Source organism: Neltuma alba, unplaced genomic scaffold (genome assembly GCF_004799145.2).
Source record: "Neltuma alba isolate B1F8T4 unplaced genomic scaffold, ASM479914v2 tig00001103_pilon, whole genome shotgun sequence".
Lineage (NCBI taxonomy): Eukaryota > Viridiplantae > Streptophyta > Magnoliopsida > Fabales > Fabaceae > Neltuma > Neltuma alba.
The window spans coordinates 2,818-10,075 of NW_021632329.1; the positions used below are offsets into that span (position 1 = coordinate 2,818).

The window sequence follows — 7,258 nt, forward strand, 5'->3', positions numbered from 1 at the left end:
TATAACTATTTATATTCAAAAACCCATTTTTGGGTGTCAAAGGATTATGAAAATTCAGATACTCTCTCTAGCATTTAGCATTTTTCAGGTTTTTCAAGTGTCATTTTTCATTAGAAAACTTGAGATAATCAAAACTTTTGACAAAAAAAAAAACAGAGAGATATTTAGAAGTGAATTAAATTATAAAAATAGCTTGGAGCATCTCGTCATCCATAATTAGTAGGATTTGCATTGGGTGCTCATCAGTTTTGATGAGCACTCAATGCTTATCAGATCTGGACTGTCAAGATCCGATCTGGATGGTCCAGATTTAATTTTAATTTTAATTTTTTTTAAAATAATTATTTTAATAGGTATAGGATAAAAAATAAAAATAATCTCTTAACTATCATTCTTTAAAGATATAATTTTTTATTTTAAAATAATTATTTAAAAATATTAAATCTGGACCGTCTAGATTAGATTTGGACGGTTCAGATTGCTCATCAAGTGATGAGCACCCAGTGCTCATCACCTGATGAGCACCGAATGCGGACCATTCTTTTCACTATCTATAATAATTCACTCTTCTTTTAAACTCATGTGCGAGTATGATTTCTCAAGGGAAAAGGTAGTATTATTTATGCTTTCAAAACAAGACCCAAATGGAACACAGTACAAAGGCGATACAATGACCTACCCACATTACAAGAGCCAGATACACACACATATATGACCCCTATAAATTTTGCCAAACAAGAACACATTAACAAACTACAATAATCCAAATAGAACCCCTAGTTCCTTACGTACTTAAAGGACGCCCAAGCGATTTCTTCATATAGAGATACTGTTGGGAATTCCTCTTCCAGTGAGCCCAGGTTCACTGCTAGGATAGAGAAGAGTATAAGGCATCATCACTGGCCCAACCCTATTTTTCAGAGTCCCATCTTCGTTCCTCCTTATCAATGCTTTCTCAATCTCTTTCAGTCTGTCTCCAAATTTCTTAAAAGCCTCCAACACATTGGCATCAGATGTCCAGTAAGGGATACTATTGGTTCCAAGATAAACCTCATCAGTGGTATGGCTTGACAGTATCTCTATAATTGACAGATCAAGGAGAGTCTCAAACTTTGGTGTGATTGTTTTTAGGAAAGCGAGCTCTGGATTCTCCACCATCTCTGCATATTCTTGAGTTCCTTTCTCAGGCATCAACCTTCTGCTGAGAGTAGGACGGTTTAGCCTATAACCTCCATAAGGGTATTGCCCAAAATTCACAGCTGCATGCAGAGCTGAAGCTATCCATATGATAATAGTGCAGCAGCTACTATTAGCTCTTGACGAGTCTGCATCTTAGGCCACCAGTCCTTGTCTTTTAGGTCACCATGGCCTACTTCTACCAGTTCTTTCCACCATGATTGTAGCTCAGGATCTTGCTTAATGATCTCATCTGATTCATAGTAACAAGAGACATAATCATGAACCCAGTTATTAACAGCATCCCATATCAGTAGTCCATCTACAGCATAAGGGTAGTCCTGTATCAGAAGGCGAAGGCCATGAGGAGCAGTTGGATCCTCTACTGCCATTCCTCTGAAATTTTTTCCAATAATTGTGAGTGAGTTATCAACTTAAGGATTATATGCTTTTTTTCTTTTAAAATAATATTATATAGTTTACCTCTTGATGAGATCAGCAGGTAAGGCTTGGTCAAGGAAATTCCAACTCTTGTAAACCACAGATGACATCTCCATGGAATACTTTCCAGGCAAGAATGAGTCCTCTATAATTCCACCCGCAGAGATTAAGTTTTGGCGACCGAGTGCATTGATAAACAAGTTGTCACGATAATGAGGATGAAGAAGTTTAAAAATAGGGTGCAGTTGACTGAGTTGCCTATATGTTGCAATAACAAACGGCTCCATCACAGCATGAGTATTCAGCCTGAGGAACCAAAAATAGAAAAAAAGAATAAAAATATTAATCACTGTATTGTAGATGACTTCATGATTTGCGTATTTTATAATTGAATATATAATTACTAAGGGTAAAAATACAATTACCAGTGACTGATTAGTTGATGATAGCCTGTGTCATTTACAGCTACATAAGCTTTGGCCAATTGCCAAATGGTACCCTCAGCACCTTCAGTTTCAGGCAGATACACTTCGCTGATAGCGCCAAACTGATCTCCATCTGGGTGAGGTAAACTCAGCTCAATAGCAAGTGGCTTCAAAGTCCCATCATTCTGGAGGAAAAGGATTGTCCTACTCGCATAAGCCTTTCTGGAAGTCTCGTTTATCTTCCTCAAGTATGGCATAAATGCATCATAGTGATTTAATATGAACAATCTCTTGGAATTCAGTGCCTGCATGCACCATTAGAGCTGAAACGGTATTCTTTCGTATATAAATAAATAATAAAGTTTAACTGCGATGCAATATATATATGTGATCGACTTTTTATAAGAAGACAAATTGCATTTCTAAATTCACCTCATGAACTGTGAGCCCTTTCATGTTCCTCTCCAAGTGTTCTCTTGTTATGCTAGATGTATGATCACCATGGAGTTTAAAATCAAGCGTGCTCTTTATGGGGAACTCCTGCAATCAATTTAAGAAAATTATGAGAGCATAATTAAGAGAAGAGATTAAATTAGCACTTGTATCTTTCAAATGATGAGTTAATTATAGGACAATATTTATATCAAATTACTTATATCTATTATATCAAGTTTTCCAATCACGCATGGTCATATGTCCTATTTTTAAAATTTTATTATTTAATAGCATTTAATTATAAATTCCTATTATGAAACCGAAAAGGAAATGTAATCATGTGTGATTGGAGAACTTGACATAATAAATATAAGAAACTTGACCTTAAGTTTTCCCCCCAGTGCCATGCAACAAGAGAAAGTTAAACACCGAACATATTTATGTTAAAATTTAATCACTTTTCCTTACTTGAAGGAGGCAGATTAAAAGCGGATTCACACCAGCAAGCATCTCTCGTGCAAATTCTTCATCCGTCATCCATCCATCTAGATTATCTGTTCCAAATAATAAATATTTAATTTATAAGATTTCCTTGGAAAATAATATTGAATGCTAAGAAATGAGAGCTCAATTAGATAGATAAATATAGTCACCTTGAATGATACCAGGAATTGGAAACAATAATTTCAGGTCGCCATTTTCTGGGGGCGTTGGTATAGGTAGCTTCTCAGCAATGGCTTTAAGTACCTCTATAGGCACATTAAATGTAAAACCATCTTTGTACAGTACTTTAAGCACCTGTTCAAAGCTTTCAAATTCTTTTCCCGATTTCTCCAATTCCGCTGATACATATTGTTTCATAAGGTTCATCGATGATTTGGGAAAATATTGCACAAACTCAAACAGCTTCTGGTCTCCAAATCGATCATCCTTTGGAACATAGATCGAAAAGGCTTGGTCTGGAGGGAGTCTGCTCTCAGTGCTGGGATCTGCCTTCACAGATTTACTTAATGAGTAAAAAGTCATAATTAATTACATCTAATTGCTAGATATAGTTAATACAACAAAAGCTACTGAGGTGGAAGTACCATTAAAAGGGAGAGAATCCAAATGCGGACCTTTTCACGGCCCTACTTTATCTAATGCAAGACTTTCTTACTTTTCTTCCCGTTACATTAAGTCTACTCATAACTTGAATTCCCAACAAAACTTACGTTAAGGAGAATAATAATTAAGTCATAAAAGATTAAATATTTTATCTGCAATTGAAACTTGGATACTTTATCCGCATTTGACTCCTGAATTTGCGACTTACTTTTAGGAAAAAATTATCAGAGAGCTAACTGTGATTAAATCGACCTTTTAGAACTTAAATCTATCATTGTCCCCGTTGCATTTGAAGTCTCACCATTTTTTGATGGGCCCTTCCAGTTCTGAGCCTACGGGGGTAGGATATTGCTGGATCCTCCAAGAGTTGGACGAGCAAGATCTGGACTTGCATCAACATCGCCCAAGTCATTGTAGGTAGCATAATCATAGATTCTATCCCGTTCTTTGCGAACTCCATCACCTTCAATTTCATCTGTATCTCCTCTTAAAAATTTCAGCTCTTCTTTTCGGTATGCACCCACTAGTCCCGGTGTTTGGCTAGGCAGGTATGACTGAAATATTAAAAGAGTCACTCAATCAGTATATATGAATTGTTCCAAGTTAAAGGAATAGATATAAGAGAACCTGCAGGAAGGAAATGTACATACGTACGTACCTTGTTGATGAAGAAGATACGAGGGACTTGTGTATAGAGGTTGGATATTGTGTAAACCCAAGTGTTGCAGATGAAATGAAGAGGCTCAGTGGTAAGATTGGGAATGGGATGAACAGTGAGGCTCACAAGGAATATATCATAATCAAGGAGCAGAAACATAAATGCTTCGGGAATTCCTTTATCCTCGGACCAATGAGAAGTCAAGTCGTGTGAATATTGTTGGGTACCCAAGGAGGCCGACATTTTGCTGCTGATACCATCTTTCCGAGCATGGCTTTCATACTTCTGCATGTTTTTCTGATCTGCAACATATGCTCTTTTCTTTGCAACATCGTCGCCTGCAATTAGATTCACAGTGAATTCGATTCATAATGGCAAAGCGGAATAGAAATATAATTATAAGGACTTGGTTAAGAGTAGATACATATATATAAGCACCTGTGGAAGAAGGAGGGGGTTCTTTAGAACCGACAAATTGGCCCGCCATGACGAGGCGTTCAGCCCCAGAGCCGGAGGCGACAATGGTGTAGTTAAGTTTCATGATTCGTGGTGGAAGCTAATTAACTAAGAGGAAAAAATCAGAGAAATTGCTGCTAGATGAGGGTGATGAGCAAAGAGGATAACAAGTCACGGGTATTTATAGAGAGACATGTGATGTGATCAATAATGGAGTTAATGGAGAAAATTTTTTTATTTTTTTTTTAACCTGTGTAACTCCATGCATGCATTTGTACGAAAGCTACTATATGCCACAATTTTCATGAAACTCCTAATCGAACCAGTAAGGAAACCGGTTCATTAATGTAATTGGCAGACTCGAGTTAAGTTTTAATACTATGTTACATATAGATATTGGTGATGTGATATATGCAACCAAAAACAAAAATATTTTGCAGTGTGTGTTTTTCAAAGTTATTTTGAAGTTCCCTCCAAAAACAATCAGACTTTAATGTTGTGCAGTTAATACTTATTTTCACAAAAATAGGAAAACCACGTTATATCTACTTTGGACTTGTTTGCATCTCTACTTAGTTTAAATACTTATAAATACTTTTACATAAGCCGCCGAGACAAAACTATGTTTGCCATACTTACCTTGTGCTTTTAATCAGACAAGCTCTTTATCTTGTTATATACTTGTCTCCAATCGTTGCCTCCCACACGGTTTTGGGATCATCAAGATATTTTTTAAAGCATATCTTCTTGTTCATGTTCTGTCAAATAAATATCAAATCCTCGTATATATAAATTTTCCTTGGATAATGAGTGACAAAAGTTTCTGGTGAAGTGTTTGGCTCTGCTCAGTGGTCCAATGAAATGTAATTCCTACTCTTGGAAAACAAGTGAGAAATCCAGCTCCACACATTACGTCGGTGGTTGGCCACGGCGAGGATATTAAAGTCCCAAACTGAGATATGTTTGTTATGAAAAGACGAGGACAAGTCTCACGTTGAAAGATTTATTATTGGTGAGAAAGGTTTGATGCATGTATTTTTATACGTAGAGAGTATTAGTATCCTTGCAGATTTTGTATATAAACATATTTTTATTTAGATCCTGTCAATTTTCTCTTTTCTTAAAAAAAACTGAAAAGAATAAAGTAAGGTTCTTAAGAGTTAACCCTCTTAGGATTAAATTAAGTTTCTTTTGTGGGCTGTACCAAACTAACTTCATAATAAGAGGGTTGGTGAGATAAGAAAAAATCACCAAAAAAAAGACCTTCAAAATTAAAAAATTGCATACAGGGACCTGTTTACAAAAATTATTGTTATTTACTTATCAATTATTGTCAAAACTCATACTAATATTGTAACAGGTTCCTATTTGTAATTTTTCTATTTTTAAGGTCTTTTTTTGTGATTTTTTCATAAGATAACCTTACTTTATCCTTTTCAGTTTTTAAAAAAGACAGAGAAAATTATTTTCAATCACGTGACGGGCTGGAATTATTTTTTTAGGGGCAAAGAATCGGCTGGATTTTTGTCTCACACATATGCAGATGAGTATTATTGAACCACTCACTTTGGGCCGAAAAAAGTTTTGGACCAACTACTGACTAGAGCCACAGAAACTTTTGTCACTCATTGTACAAAATACGAACTGTCATTAAACAGGCCTAGTAGAAAGAATTACTTCGTTGTAGTATAACAAATTAAAGTTTAAATTTTACGTAAAAGAAATATCTATATTTAACACTTGATAGTGTCTAAACTTTACTACTTATTTGGTTCTTACCATAAAAGTTGCAATAATTAATCTACAGCTATTAGTTATTCTCTCTGATTTTATTTATAAGCTTTAAATTTTAAAAAGGATATGGTTCATTTTGTAAATTTTTATTTTTATTTATTTTAACATTTACTGTGTTTTTTTAATTTTGCCTTTAATTGTTTATTCTCTTTCATTTGTCATAATCTCTGTTATCACATTTTTCCACACATTCTTCTTCATCTATTTTCTCATTTATTATAAGAACATACTTAGAAATAAAAATATATTTATAATATATTTATTACTTTTAACTAATTTTAAATAATTATTCGTTATCCATAAAATAATTATTTTAAAGCTTATAATAAAGATGGGTTGATTTTCATAAAGTACCGCTTCCAATAATTTACATTAGATACTACAACCGGGATTGAAAAAAATCTTAATATGTGCAATTAATAAGGAAAATTTAGACAGAAAATTATTAATTTTAAAAAAATAGTTTGGGATCTTTTATAAGCAAATCCCTCTGTTAACTGTTAAAAAGTAATTTTATTTTAAGGATGTAAAGCGTGGTTGGACCATGGATTACATAACAGCTCAATTCTTGTTTGTGAGTGCCAACAGAGGTTTTAAGGAGGATATAGGATTTAATGTGGCCTTAAAAGGATAACATATATGGTGAAGTAAGAGGGAAATAAATTATAGGGTGTCAAAGGATTATGAAAATTCACATACTCAGACTCTCTAGCATTTAGCATTTTTCAGGTTTTCAAGCGTCATTTTTCATTAGAAAACTTGAGAG

General features: G+C 34.5%; 1 pseudogene; it reads right to left on the reverse strand.

The window, feature by feature from the left end:
* Positions 1 to 594: 594 nt before the first annotated feature.
* Positions 595 to 4,835, reverse strand: LOC114750603 (linoleate 9S-lipoxygenase-like; annotated as a pseudogene).
* Between the last annotated feature and the right edge of the window lie 2,423 nt (positions 4,836 to 7,258).